Source organism: Erithacus rubecula, assembly GCF_903797595.1.
Source record: "Erithacus rubecula genome assembly, chromosome: 4".
NCBI lineage: Eukaryota > Metazoa > Chordata > Aves > Passeriformes > Muscicapidae > Erithacus > Erithacus rubecula.
Window position 1 is genome coordinate 45,745,651 of NC_136686.1, and position 16,040 is coordinate 45,761,690.

Below are 16,040 nucleotides of genomic sequence, written 5' to 3' on the forward strand. Positions count from 1 at the left end.
TTGTTGATCTAAAGTCTTCAGATTTTCCCTTCCATCAAGTGGTTATCAGTGGTTATCAGAGGTGAATAAAGGCATTATAGCCTCCAGTTTTAACACTTCTAGAGATAATTCTGTTTTCCAGCTTGAAACACTAGCAATCTAGGCTGAAGGCTGTTCTGCAGTCTGACAGAAACTCTCAAGAGTTTTGTTGGCACCCAGAGACTAACTTAGATATAAGCCTATCATAATTGTGCCCTTCTTGGTTGATCATATCTCTGAACCTTTATCCAGGATGTGGAGTACCCCTGCAGTGCATCTGGGCACTGACAGTCTTTTCCTGGCTATTAATTCCACAGCTAGGAGATGCTTTACACTCAGAGTAACCTTGAAGGATGAAGAACTCCAGAGTTGTATAACTTTTTGGCAACTATCAGAATATAGGCATTCATCTGTGATTATTAGTCATCAAAACATTCAGACTTCTGATCCCCAGCAACCAAAGCTCCAGATGTAGCTTGCCCAGATGTACATGCTGCCAGAAACCGTACTGGCAGAAAATCCCTATTGAAAAAAACTGACATGGAAACAAACTAGTAGGTGCAATGAAAAAAAAAAAAAAAAAAAAAAAAAAAAAAGATCTCATCAAAAGGAGCTGGTATATTCTGTAAAAAGAACAAGTGGATGAGAGATCTCAGATCTGCCTTTCATATTCCAGGAATGACGCAAAGCTGCACACTTCCATCTGAAAGGAATGGATGGAGATTTCTGAAAGGAACAAAAGGAGTGCAATGACTTTTCATACCTTTTTTCAGTTCCTATCTCTAACTTTTTGCAGATAAATTCTAAACCAAAATAGAACAATAATATGGACAGTGCAGTAGCAGGCACCAAGAGATACAATAACTAAAGCATTAATGTATCATTAGGATGTGCAAACTCCCACTTAAGTGTGAGTGCCTTGAGGGGGAATCACAATAGGTGTGGCCAGGTAGATTTATGTTTAATGCCCTGATAAATAAGATCAGAATTTACCTTACATGCAGTATGTATGATCAGGCCTGGTGGCTGCTTTCCATCCTTGAGAAGGGATCAGCTGGGAAGCAAGCTAGGGACCCTGTCAGCAGCAGGCTCATGTATGAAAACTTCTGCATGCAATCCCAAAGCACACTCCAAATGTGTTGGTGGCAATGCTTACTGTGTGTTTCCTGTGATAAGCATTTGCTGCTTTTCCAGACTACTCACTGAAACAGCCATCTTCTATTATAGTCTAGATTCTTTGCAGGACAATAAATATCCCAGTAATAGGAACTGGTAACTGAATAGGGTATATGAGTTCTTGAAGGTTTAGACAAGTGCGTTTGACTTTTGTTCATAATTTGCCAACTCCTGACTTTTAATATTCTGGCTTGTGCAGTATTTTATCTTCTGGTTTCATGATGTGTATACTCCCATTCAAATGGTACAGACATTTATTTGTCAATTCAGCTGTATAACAAAAGCAGGTGTTCTTACTCTCTGAGAGACAATGATTAATGATTTAACTAGATTTGGAAGCAGCTAGAATTCTGCCAGTTTCATTTCACTTGTACTGAAACAGTCCAAAGAAACCCAAGAAATAAAGATGTTTAGAGATTAAAAACTGGAACAGTTTTCGTCATATTTTAGCAGGATTTTGGTCAGAACTTGAGTGTCTTTAGGCCATCACCTCTATAGTCATAAAAATTCCTTTTTATGTGTCTAACAAATACACTTTGAAGGAGGCCACTGAAAATACAGATTTACTCCTCTAGGTTGCAGAGTTGTCCTAGCAAATACCAATATTCAGCAGAGAGAGGTTAAAGCCAGCACTGCCCAGCTATTCAGTATAGTGGGTATATATATATATATATATATATATATATATATAGTGTATATAGTATAGCCTTTCTGTTGCAGAGTTCTCAAAAAAACCTGGACTTCTCCATGGCTGAGAGACTAAAAAATTCATAGTTGAAACTTGCTGGTAAATACTTATCCAAAATGAATTTAAAAAAAACCAAAAAAAAACCCCAAAAAAAACCAAAAAAACCCAAAACAAAACACAACAAACACCAAAATTCACTGTCAAGGACCTGTTGCATTTTGGATTATTGAGAACTGAAACTCAAAGAAACCCTGCTGCTGATAGCAATAAAAACTAGGCTAAAATGTAGAGGGATTCCTCTTAGTGATAGCAAAAACCTTGAGTTTGAATCCTCAGCTTGAATTGTAGGGACACTAAACCCTGACTCTCTTGAGAAGCAAAATTTCTCATTTAGAACACTAAGCCTGTGTAGACACAAGGAAAAGCAAACCAAACTTGGGGAAGAATTAACAAAGATTAATTAATCATATATTTGAATCAACAACAATTAAAGGCTCTATCTTTACTGCTTTGCACTGAGCATTTTACTTAGTTTCACAGCCATCACAACCATGGTACTTGTTTCAGCTATTGCCATTTTCTGGTCACTGCTGTCATTCCAGCTAGCCCTTCTCCCTATTTCACCATCAGTGTTACACCACCCCAGCATCTGGGAATTCCTTCATTGACACAGACATATCACTAGCTGATAGGAATTCTCAGCCTTACCCCACTTGTTTCATGACACTTGGAGAAAATTCACAGACCCATGCTGCTCTCTTCAGCAGCTTCAGCTCAAGGTCTTTCTTTGCCTCTAAAGTCACCTCCACAACTGCTCATCACAATCTTGAAGGAGGTCTACAATTTGCAGGAGTCTTAAACATGTCCTTGCTCCATTTCTGTTGTAATCTGCCTCCATTTCAGCATGAGCTTCCAGCAGTTATGTGGGGGGTTCTGGATAGAAAGCAGATGCAAATAAAATCACAGAATCAATGAGGCTGGAAACAGCCTCAAGGATCATTGAGTCCAACCTTTGGCTACACATCACCATATGAACCAAACCAGAGCACTAAGCATAACACTTCTAGGGACGGTGAGCCCACCTTTCTGGGCAGCCTGTTCCGATGCTTGACCACCCTTTTAGGGAAGAAAGTCCTCCTGATGTCAAACCTGAAGCTCCCCTGGCCCAGTTTGAGACCATTTCCTTTTGTCCTGTCTCTGGTTGCATGGGAGAAGAGTGATCCCACCTGGCTACTATTTCCTTTCAGGTGATTGTAGGGAGCAATAGGGTCTCCCCTGAGCCTTCTCTTCTCCAGGATAAACAACCCCAGCTCCTTCAGCTGTTCCTCATATGACTCACTCTCTAGACCCTTCACCAGCTCCATTGACCTTCTTTTCCAGCAACTCAATATCCTTCTTGTGATGAGGGGCCCAGAGCTGAAGGTGCTGTGACCTCACCAGTGCCAAGGACAGGGGTAATAAAAGCATTCTGTTCTTCTCCTGTTCAATAATACTTCATGAGCTTCTCAAAGGTGGAGCTTGCATTCTGTCTCCATTTACAAATATCAACTAGAAACAAAAAGCCTTTATTTCTTTAAGGAAGCCAGATAAAATGTGACTAAAAAAGTTAACAGATAACCATTCTGTTGCTCTTTGTTGACTTCTGGGACTATTTTTCTAAATTCCAATCCAGTAATGGCTATGTGATCAGATAAGGATGTATTGGATCCAGTTTATTCAGTATATGGTGCTACTTGCCATGGCTCCAAGCGTCACACCCAATGCAAATTTTAAATTGCTTCTGAAAACTAAGCTGTCCTGGGTTAATAAACAATGGGATTCATGAAAATTTGTTAAAAAAATAACACTTTTTTCTTACATTAATATATAGAAACACATGCCAACCAAGGATAGGTGGGTAGTTGAGGCCCAGATGAGCAGTCATGCTGATTGATTTTCATTGCACACAGTATCAAATTTCCTATGTATGAATGCCAAATGATTTTCTGAGGCAGAACATAAGTCCCTTGGGACTTTTACAGTCAGTGACTTAATTTTGCATAAAGAATGTAACAGGTGCAAATACTTGGCATAAAGCATGTCTGAATATTTCTAAAGCCAGTTCAATAATCTTGGAAAGGGGCATGAAATGAAATAGTTCTCACAAAAGAAGTTGTCTGTTTCCAGAACAAATATTGGTACACATAACAGAAGTAGAAACACTTTTATACTGCCCTGCAGCATTGTCTATCCTATGTCTCTTCAAAGGCCTGGTTCTCATGGTAAAGAAGTAAGAGGCAGGATTTTTTTTTTTTGCATGAATTTAAACTTTGTGGTTCTCTAGTGTTTGATATTTCTTGTGGAAGTGAGCTCTATTTATCTAATTGAAGTTATAATAAATTATTTTTCATTTCCTCTACTGGTGACTATTGTATAGTTAAACACAAAAAATGCAGAAAAGAGTATGTGTAATTTAAAATGTTTGGCTGAAAAAAAATGTGTAAGATATCCTAATTCAATGGTTCTAATCAATGTAGTCACCACAGCTATTGTAAAACATTATTGGGTTTTGTTTCTAGCAGAAATACTGCAGCAAGCCACAAAGTCCCATAGAGGCTATACAGGGTATGTGCAATTCATCAGGTAACAAAATATCTCCTGGCCAAATGACAATCCTGCCTGACCATAATTCTGTTTTAATCAAGTCTGATCTCATATCCTGGGAGAATTTATAAATTTGACACTGTGTAATAGCTTTGCTGAAAACAGATTTCATAGAAATCTTTGGTCATGGTGCTATCACTATTCTGTACTGAATTCTGAATGGATGTTGAGGGTGGAAAGTGAGACCTACACAGACATCAGCTCTCCACTGTGGATGCATTGCCATTTGTATCTCCAGGCAGCACAGAATAGCTCAGAAGATGAAAGGAGAAATAGAGCTCTTAAGGAAGTCAAAATTGAGCCCAGAGTTCAAGATCAAACCCCTTGCTATTCCCACACGAATCCATAAAGCACCTGGGGTGGGGATGAGGGCTCCAGAGAGGGCTGGTGGGAGGGAGGCAGTGCTTTGCTGAGAGCTGTGTCTGTGGTCAGAGCTGTGCACAGCTGACTGACCCCAGGAACTGGTGCTCACTGCACCTCTGCAGCCACGCTTGCTGACCAGCCCCAAGCAGGGCCTGAACATCCTTTCTGGAGCCTAAAAATGCCATTGTCATGCTGATTAACCTCCATAGTGGAAAGTGGTATAATCTAGGATGTATTTTCCTGACTTCCATGACATCAGAACCGTTCTGATGTTGTATATAATTATAAAAATGTCTCTCTGACTTCTTGCTGCTGAAAATAAATGGGCTGTTTTGTTTTCAAAAAACAACATGTTCTTTCCCTCTTGTTTGTCTATTTTTGGCATTTTCTACCATGAAAACTGTGGTGACTATTACAGCTGAAAGCTCAAGTAAGGCTTAAGATTAGACCCCCTAGCCTGAATTTTTATAAAGGTATTGAGCTTTTAGCTCTCCTCCCAGGATTACTACAGGTTCTCTTTATGCAGTACTTCAAGCAGATGAAATATCCTACTTATTTGTAACTGGTGCTGTGTAAGATCTTACTAGCAGTATCCACAGAGTAAACTATCACTGCAGAGGGAGATACACAGCAGCAGAAAGGGAGTAGGCACTGAAATACACCATGCAGAAGCCTGAGTAATGGGCAAAAAATGGGAGTGTAACCCTATGACCATATTTAGTTTCCACATGTGAATCTTGGCTGGCTGAATCCTACCCTGAATGCCAGTGAGGCCTGAGAAGCTGGAAATCTTTTGCTCTGTGCATACAAGCAGAGTCATGACTCATGCAGAAGAGAAACAGTTTTCTTTTGCAAGGGGAACATTTTTCCTTGTGGACAAGGGAGACATCCGAAAATAACTTTGCTTTCTGAGTGATTCTGTCAATTCACAGCAGCACCGTGGACGTATGAAAATCAAGGAAAGAATTTACAGCTCCAGGATTTGCTAATAAGAAGTGTAAATCTCTGTTTAAAGACAGCCAATCAAAATCACTATATAAGCGAACTCATTGAAGACAGTGAATTAAATTGAGTGTAACTTGGACTGTTCAAGACACATGAAATATCAGGCAAAGAAATGGAATTAGGGACCAAATAAAAATAATGCAAGATATTTAAAATGTTGTGCAGTTTAATCTGAGTAGGGAGCTCGGTGTATAACCACATTTACACTGGGCATTATTTTGATGCAGTACATTTTCAGCATTAAAAGTCATGCACTAAGGTTCTGCAGATGACAGAGTCTCTCTATCTCAGAAGGATTTTGTTTCTTGGAAAGGAAGGACACTTCAGAGAATCCCAGATTATGGGAATTTGTTTCCACCAAAGCCGTTGGAGTTTACCAAGTTACTTCAATGGAAAATGAAGTAAGCCAATGAAAATCCACCCCATAGCGAGAGAGAGCATCATTAAAAGGTGTTAGCAACCAGAGAGAATGCAAACAGGACTGGTTGTAAATCTTGCTCTCTTCCTCCCCCGATTTGCTCCAGTGACCCTTTTCCCCTTGCATTTGTGAATGGCAGTGACCTGCACAGACGAAACGAGCCCTGGAGTGTCAGCTCTGGCGCGCTGTCACCGCGCTGCCACCGCGCCGCCCGCACGGCCCCGAGAAGCGGCCGAGGGCCCGCCCTGCCCGGGCAGCAGGGCAAAGCCTTTCCCTGGCAATACCCCTTCGGTGTGCCCTCAAAGCCGCGGCAAGGCGCTGTTCTATTTTTGCGCAGGGGTTGCTCCGCCGAGCCGAGGCTGCCCTCTCCCGGCTCCGCCCGCCGCGCACACGGACCGCGCTGCAGTTACCAGCGCCCTGCTGCGCCCCTCCACAGGCAGCAAGGAGCCGCTCAGAATCACCCATCACCTTACAACACACTGGGATAAGGATGCTTCGGTGGCTACAGGAAAAATCCTAATGTGAGAAATCCGTTCTAGATATGAGAAATCAAAATAAACGGACTATAACGTATCAGCTTGGTAAAAGCACATTAGCGAAGTTACTTCCATTTATATTTCATCCGATACAATAATGTTTGTCAACCACTTTGTGGGTAGAAACACAACCTCTGCTCTCATTTTAATAGGACTGTTTCAAAAAATCATCTGTCACTGCAGGTGTAGAGGTAAAAGTGTAAAAGGGAAAGTGATTGAAAAAATCCCCAACATAAGAAACACATGGATTTTTTGATGCAAGTCCTGAGGAGGGCCATGAAGATAATCAAAGGGCTGGAGTTCCTCTCCTATAAGACAAGCCAAAAGATTGACAGATGTTCTGCCCTGAGAAGACCTTAGAGCATGGAGAGCTTAGAGCAGCCTTCCCATACATGAAAGGGGCCTACAAAAGAGCTGGAGAGGGACTTTTTACAAGGTCTGTAGTGACAAGACAAATGGGACCGGCTTTAAAGTGAAAGAGGGGATGTTTAGATTAGACATTAGGAAGAAATTCTGAAGACACTGAAACAGGGTGCCCAGAGAGGTTGTAGATGTCCCATCCCTGGCAGTGTCCATTGGATGAGGCTTTGAGCAACCTTGTCTAATGGAAGTTGTCCCTACTCATGGCAGGGAGTTGGAACTATATTATCTTTAACATCTCCTCTGATTCAAGATATTCTATTCACTATGGGAAAGACTCCCTTGAGGACAGCAAAAATGAATTGAGCAGTGTGAACCATGGATTGACTGAAATCAGCACCAGGCTTTCCACACCAGGAAAGTGCAGCCAAAAACAAAATAGGGAAGGCACAAATTTAGACAAGCAGGCCTCCCATCTTTTAATCATTCACAGCAGAGAGATAAAGCTAGAGCAAGACTGAAAGAGCTTATTTTTTTTTCTTTTCTGCCTGTCTTTCCTGAAAATCTTTGCTGTGATTGAACTGAGCTAGAGGCGCTGGAGATGCCAGGTAATGCTATAGTAAAGATAATGCCTCAGGTGAACCTTTTAACACTGTGCTGTGCTTCTGAGTCTACAGGGGTTTAACCCCAACTGGATGCCAGGTACCCACCAAAGCCTCTCTACCACTCCCCTCTCCTGAACAAACACAACAAAAGGCTCATGGGTCAGGATAAAGACAGAGAGAGACCACCCATTACTGACACAGGCAAAACAAACTCAGCTTGGGGAAATCAACTTAATTTCTTACCAGTCAAATCAGAGCAGGAATATAAGAAATAAAACTCATTTTTATAACACATTCCTCCCACTCCTTCCTATTCTGGGGCACTACTTAATTCCTGAATTCTCTGCCTCCCATCCCCAAGCAGCACAGGCTAATGGGCAATGAGAGCTGTGGTCAGGTTGTCCCTGCCACTCCTTCCTCCTCTGCTGAGAGGACTCCTCACACTCTTCCCCTTCTCCTCTCTCCACAGGTCCTGCCAGGAGCCTGCTACAGCACATGATATCAGGGTATCCTGTAGAGTAGATAAAATATGGGGAGATAATAGTTTTACCTGTAACTGATATTTTTTGCAAGCATATGAGATCTTTAAGGAATCAACAGTGTTCTGAGAAGCCTGGTCCTCTGCACCAGAAGCAGGTGGGTGAGCTTAGGCACTCCCAGGTTTGCTCTAGTTTTAGAGGAATAACAGGCAGGAAAACACTAAGCTTGTAGTTGCTGGTTAACATCTGGCTGTTTCCTTCTCCTTCCAATATCACAAAACAGCCCTAGGCCTCAACTCACCAGCTGGGTTCAATCAAGCAAGCAGATCCTCTGTTTTCAAAGCCACACTAGGCACCAGGAGCAGATTGGTGACTCTGGCACACTATCTATTAATAAATAAAAGCATCAGGCTTTGCATTTGAATAGGCCCTTTTCTTTGGCACATCTCAAAGTAATTTCTAAAGAAGGGCAAGCATTATTATCTCCATTATGGGGCTATGTTATATGACAAGCTCTCACTTGGGGACAGGGCAAGATCTTGGCTCTCCAACAAGGAACAGCTGCTCCCCTTGGTTAAATGCCACACACCAGCAGTCCTGCAAGCTTTCAGGTTCTGGCCAAGAACAGAGTTCCTCAGCCAGATGGGCAAGAGCAACTGCTGGAAAGCTGGTCCTGTTATGCAGTCAATACTTGAGGTAAATAAAACTTCACAGAAGACTTGTCCAGAATTCCAGACAAGCAACACTAGTTTTTGATGTGACTCACCTATTTAGGTGTTTTGCTCCCCTATAATCAGTTTTGAAATAGTCCTCACTTTTCCTTAGCCAGGGATCCAAACTGACCTGCTGCACAGAATACATACACTTTTATTTGAAAATGTTTTGTTAGGGAAAGTTTTAAACTGTTTCCATTTTGTGGGTTTGCTGCAGGCCTTAGATTGTTTCTACAATGCTTGAAAACATGGTATCCTTGCAGAAAGACTAGCCTGCAGGTATCCTGCTTCCTTTGCATGTTTCCCATGTAAACACCATCTATTGACATTATGTTTTGGCCATTGGGTCATGTTATATGTTAAACCAAGGACTTATCACAGTCCTTTTTGATTCTTAGATAAGATGTCAAGTTGTCTTCTCCCCCAGATCTCTTTGCAAAAGAGAAATAATGTGTATTTCCAGTTAATAGTTCATTAAATTAATTTGAGACTTATACATTAACTTGGTCTTTTAGCTTGTGAGCCACGGCAATGCAAACTGTGGTTTGCAGATCACAGCACAGGGTTACATGTACTTTACACAAGGATCCATTAACAAAGAGAAGAGCTGCTTCCCAGCACAGAGACAGCTCAGAAATTACACGTGCACGACACAAACACATACACACAACAAAAACAGGCTCCTGCTGTCGGATACTGGCATTCATTGTCTCTGACAGCTGCTCTGAACCAGATGGGAAACAGCCACTCCAGTTCTGCTGTAAGCCACATCCCAACACCAGCATCACTGCAAACTCCCCGGCTGGCATCTCAGCTGAAAGGCAGAGCAGCGAGTGAAGAAGCCAAATCCCCCCTCCCCAGTGCCAATGTCATCTCTCCAGGAAAAAACTGAGGCATATTTGGTGTGTGGAGGGGACAGAAGCAGAGAGAAGTAGGCTTTTTGATGCTGTACTTGGAAAGATATGACCACATTTGTTCTGAACACAGAGAATGTCTGGGTCCAGTGTTGACAATCTGGCAGTGGCTGAATGCTGTCGCACTCACTCAGACGTGATAAACAGAAGAAAAAAAAGTAACAAGTCATCACCAAAAGCAGTAGTGTCCAACCCATGAGTCAAGCCCTCTTAGTGAGGCATGACAGCTTTAAAGATAAGATATAGAAGAGAGAGCAGAGGTACTGCTGACACCAAAGAACAGAAGAGAGAGAATTGTTACGTTATGTTTCTTCACTTTGTTTTACACTCTCAGGTCCAAATCTAAGAGAAAAAGAACATGCTGCTTGGTAGGAAGGAAATACAGTGCTGTAGCTCTCTGAAGACAGGGACATGGTGGAATCATAGGTCATGGGATGTTGGAGGAGGGGAGGAACAAAGAACATGATGAAAAGCTGCAGCTATAAGGCATGCCTAACACCAATCAACTGTTACTGCTCTGGAAAAAAGTAATAATCTGAAGCATTTCTACATTTACGATAGTAAAACCACTGAAATCCAATATAGTCTTATTAAAACAGTCAGATTCAGCTCCACTCAAGTCCAGTGACATTCTAAAAAAGAAAAAGATTAATAAATCCTCAGCCCCTTAAATTAGGTGTTGGCAGTTATTTTTCCTCAAATTGTATCATTCTGGGACCTTGCCCAACGATAAGCTGTAAACTGATTACAGATTTTAAAAACCCACTTAAAAGGAGAGGTTTGAAACATAGAAGCTCACTTCTGTAAATTTTTGTGTATATCAGCAACCTGATACTCATAAAACCCCTTTCAGTTCTATAAATAAGTGTGCTTCCCTAGATCCATCAAATTACTAATTGCCCTGAGTATCAAACAACAAAAAGAGAAAGCCCATATTTTTCCCTTTTGTTTAAATTTGAGTATGTTACTAGACTTCCAAGACCTTTTTAATGTTTCAGTTCTACTGCATAACAGATGTCTTGTAGATTTTATGTCTGTTTTATGTTTTTATAGCTACAAAATGCAGCAGGTTTCACCTTGGATTTTTATCTTTCCCCAGTCCTCTGGGAGAAGTCATCCAAAATGGGGTATTAATTGGTCATTGCCTGGATGGTACTGTTATTGCAGAGCATCTTCAAGCTTCTTTGGGGATAGCTACTATACATTCCATGTCAAGCTCACCAGTGCTGTAGTACTGATGGCTTATTTTGATCAGCAGTTACACTGTAATACAAACATTAGCTGCTGGTCTTGCCCTAGAATTCAGATGATTTCTACATTTGCAAGATAATCATCATTCACCAATGGGATGACACATCAGCTCATAAATTCAAGGGTTTTGGTTTCCATTGGCTTTGGAGTTATTCTTGCACCCACAGTGCCTCTGCTGAAACTTCCCTCCAGGATTTTTGCTATTAAATGTCTTTGCTGTTTATAGGTTACATATTCTAGTCCACTCCCTTTAATGCCTTTCATCCAGTGTGGGACATGTCTAGACTTGAAAAACTTGCTTGCAAGAAAAACTGTGGTCATCTAACATATAAAGAGAAAAACTGACACATTCAGCTCAGTCTGCCTTGCTTTTCTGGAGTCCCAGGATTCACCTCACCAGGCAAAGATGTGAGTAAAGCTCTCCTCCTGCATAAGCAATGCAAACCCCTTCAAGTTTTGATGGGCTGCTACAAACACCTGTCCCTAGGCAGTGGTCTTCTCATTGCTTTAGCCTTCTGCCATAGGATGAGCTGTCTACAGAGTGAGTCTATATATCTATATGGTTTTTTCACTGACTACAGAAGGAGCCATGATGATGAGCTTGGACTAGCCTGACTTTGCAATGGCCATCAACAGGTGAGGTGGATCCACCCCTACTGGATCCAGAGATGTTCTTTAGTACAGCAGGAGCATAATACTGCTCCCAATATGAGTAAATAGCTCAAGTGGATGAATTTTTTTTTCTCCTTTTATAATGGTGGAACATCATCCTGAAATAGTTTCTGAAAATGGAAACCTAAAATAAATGTTCTCCACTGGGAAGCAGTGCTGACTTCCTCACCTAATACATGATAAACCATCAAGGTGCAGAGAAATATTAACATGCAGACAGAGGTGTGCTGCAAGCAGAACAAACCACAACATTGGCTCTTCTTTGTGTAACACAGACAGGAGCATGCTGCACATACATGAAGAGATGAATACAATAAGCTGCTTGCATGCACACAGACCCACACACCATGCTTTTCAGGGGGGGAATTATATCACACTCAATATGCAAACCAACAAAGTCAACCTGTGGGCCAGATGAGAATGAACAAGTAATAAAAATGGCAACTGCATACTCATACACACCAAAGGCACAAATAATAAGTTATCATAATTTTAAATGCTAATAAGTAAACAGTACACAGGCACAGAAAATAGCCAGTGAAATTTTCTGTGCCCTGGTAACTGATGCAGCAACACTTTGGGTCCCAGCAGGTGGAATTCTAGAGGAAGAATCAACAAATGGCATAGGAAAATGCACTTGTCAAATGTATCACTTTGATGTGTATTAGGCAAAATGAAATATGACAGCCATGCACTGACCGAAAACCTTGGGAGGCTTCTTCTGCCTCAGAAGCCATAAGAGCAAGAAGGGTGCTGGAATAGCAGCCCTGGCAGGGCAGGGGGACAGAGCAACCTTCCCCAGGCTGCAGCTGGGTCACAGGGCTTGTCACAGGTAGGAAAATTATTGCTTACACTGCTGGAACCATCAGATACAGGGACCAGAGACATTATGCAGGAAAAAGAAAAATAAAAAAATCATTAGCTATGATATTACACCCGCAGCTTCTGGGGTGGGTGTGAGTGTTAGGCTCCCCACTGCTGGGGACAGCTCAGCTCCTGTGGCACCAGGAGAGGAGGGGCAGGGGCAGTGAAAACAGGGGTGATAAAATTAGAAAACAAAGCTGTGCTCAACAAGCTGACAATTTACTTTCCTGTGGAAAATATGCACACACTGGGAGGAGCAGGCTGCAGACCTGCTGTGCTCTCAAGAAGGATGCTTGCCCTGGGGTAGTGCTACTGCAGTGAATGCAATGGGGTCCCTGGCAAGGTGTCCCCAAAGCTGTAGGAAAAGAGCACTTTGTTCTGAGAAGATGAGTAACCACATGAGTAAGCTGTGTTAGTGCAAAATTATTGTATATGTGGATAAAGTGCTGTGAACCAGTGCTAATTCAACTATTTGAAGTTCAATTAACACTGGCACATGTTGCCCAAAGAGGTGACAGGTGTCACATTCTGGGAAACATTCAAGGTCAGATTGAATCTGGAGATGTCTCTGCTCAGGGTTAGACCAGATGACCTTGGACAGTCCCTTTCAAACCAAAGTATGCTGTGATTTATATGAAAAAACAACTGCATCCCACAAAATAACCATGGATGGGATTTCTAGGTCCAGAACAAAGAAGACCTAAGGAGATTTGTCAGGGAAAATGACAGATGTTTGTGGACAAAAAGCAATGGAGAAGTAATATTTTCCACATCAATAATAAAGGACTTTTACTTTGTGCTTTTACCTGAGCCGATCAATGAAGGTTACAAATGTTATGGATAAAGCAATATATTCACTGCTCAAAATGCCAAGAGTTTAGGCAGAGAGCCAGGTTTAATAAAAATGAAATAGAAGCCGTGGTTTGACTAAATCATTCTTTTGGATTTCTAGACAACATTATAAAGTGTTAGTGGCTGTGGTAAAGAGCACTTTGAGGGCATGATTCATGGCTGTTTTATTCCAGTTGTACACTGGCTGAACACCCCTGGACTCAGCAAGCACCCTAGTAGACCAGATATGAAGGCTGTCAAGAGGAAGGAAATACAGAATGCAATGATCTTTATCACTAATCTGGTTATTATCGTGGTACACTGATCCCAAAGTCACAAGAAGGGTCTTTGTGTCAGGCACATTGCTACCAGCCTTGAGCTCTGATTGAGACTTTTGTTTTCCCTGTTGCTCTTCCTTAAGCTCCCAGGTGCTCAAGTCATATGATTAAATAAAAATTGTTGACTTTGTGTTGTTATTTTTTTAAAAGGGGCTTTCTGGCCCTCACTGGGCTGCTGAAAGGACCTGAATGATAAGTTCAGAAGTTCAAGACACAAATAAAAAGTAACTATGTTTTCACTATCAGTGTCTTCAAATACTTCTGATTTTAAGCTGCTGTAATCCTGGAATGTCTTGCTATATTTTGTAGAGCCTAGAGCACTCATTTGGCATATGTGTGGTCCAGATTTAATATTTCAGAATTAGATATCACTTGTTAAGACTCTGAAATACTTAAAAGTTAAGGGAGAATTACCTGAAAAAAGGTAGCAGAGGTCAACATAGAAAATAACAAGACAAACCAGTAGCACAAATCTACCTTGAAGTTTTAAAATCTCACTTTGCAGAGTTTATTGTTGAGGCCATTAACTGCTGTGCCCAACTACAAAAACTAATGAGACCATTAAGGGGAAAATTAATGAAAGGTGGAGATGACTTCTTTTGTAACTTACTGCTTGTAACTAGATTGTTAAATTGTTAGCATTGCTATTTAGTACACATTTACTGGATTTAGGTAACCACATGGACAGGATTTTGGAGGTAATGGAAGGACCTGCTAGTTGACACAGCAGAGAAGTCAGTCTGTGAGGGAGAAACAAGAGCCTGATTCCTTTGATAAGAACTGCACTAAAGGCCATGATTCCCATGTTGAAAGAAATCATAGGAAACATTCAGCTAAATAAATTCAGATCAGTGAGCTATGAACAGACAGTTTTGGATGTTATGTTGTTGCTAAGTGTAAAACACATCTGACAAATAGTTGTCATCAGCACTGATTCATGATGCAGCCTGCAGCTCGTGACCAGTCCTTCTGCTCATAATGTCCTCACCTTCCCAAGGAGGCATAAGATGTTCTGCAATATCAGAACTGGAACAGTTCAATGCAAATTGTAGTTTTCAGGATGGGCTCATGCTTAGGGGTTTTTCAATGATATTGTCTGTAAGAGGTCTGCTTGAAACACCAGCAGCCTGGGGCCATGAAGACTCTGCAGGTGCTTTAAGAGCCTGGTGATTCTAAAAAGATCTGCAAAATGGGTGCCACAGAGAGTAAACACTTTCTGTTCTATTCATCAAATACAGTTACACAACCAGGCATGCATTCTGTGCAAACACTGTACACTCAGCCCACACATTTCTAGCTATGTGTGAATTAGCATCAGTATTCTCACATGAGGCTAGACATCAATTTTAGTGTCTTCTTATATATTTTTTTTTCAGATTAATTTTAAAGCCAGTCCTAAGTCCAAAGCTATGTATGCAAGCTTCAGATAAGACTCATTTCGGACTCATTGGCAGCAAATAGTGGCATAGTAAGTAGTTCTGTGCTGGGTTTGTTCCTTTATTAATCACGAGCAGGATTGGAAATGTTACAGTGAAGCTTCCAAATCATCAGTTGTGTAATGACTCTTTTCAACTAAGCAAAAATGAAAGCTAAGGGTAATAAGATACAATCATCTCAGAGGAACTTCACATAATATGTGGATGTTGAAGAGGGAAGGAGTAGGGCAAACTTCCTCTAGCACATCCAGGTGTGCCTGCTGGGTCAGAGGCTGCAGTTCAGGTGATGGTCACCACTGTAGCCAGCAGTACAGCAACAGTGAGCAGTGCTGGAAGCTGCACAGCCCCATATTCCTCACACAGCTTAAACCCATCAGTGCTATTCTGGTACAATGAGAGTAAAATGTGTCAAATAAAACCAAAATCTCGCCTGTATGGCTTAAAGTTTTTGAAGAACCGAGTTCCAAATTCTTGTTTCAATGACATAAAGTGTGTCAATACACTCTATGGATGTATTGATAGAATAGCAATGGCCAGTCTCTGTCTAGCACTCAGAAGATATCCTCTCCAGATCTTCTCTCCAGTGAGCTTTTTACTTTTGGTCCTTGAGCTGCAAAGATGAGATGTGACAGGAGGGGCTGTCACTTTTGGTTGACAGTGCTCTGTCAGGTCAGCAGCTTCCAGCTCACTGGGGAGCTCAGGCTCTGTGGGTGCCGTGGGCAAAGTCAGG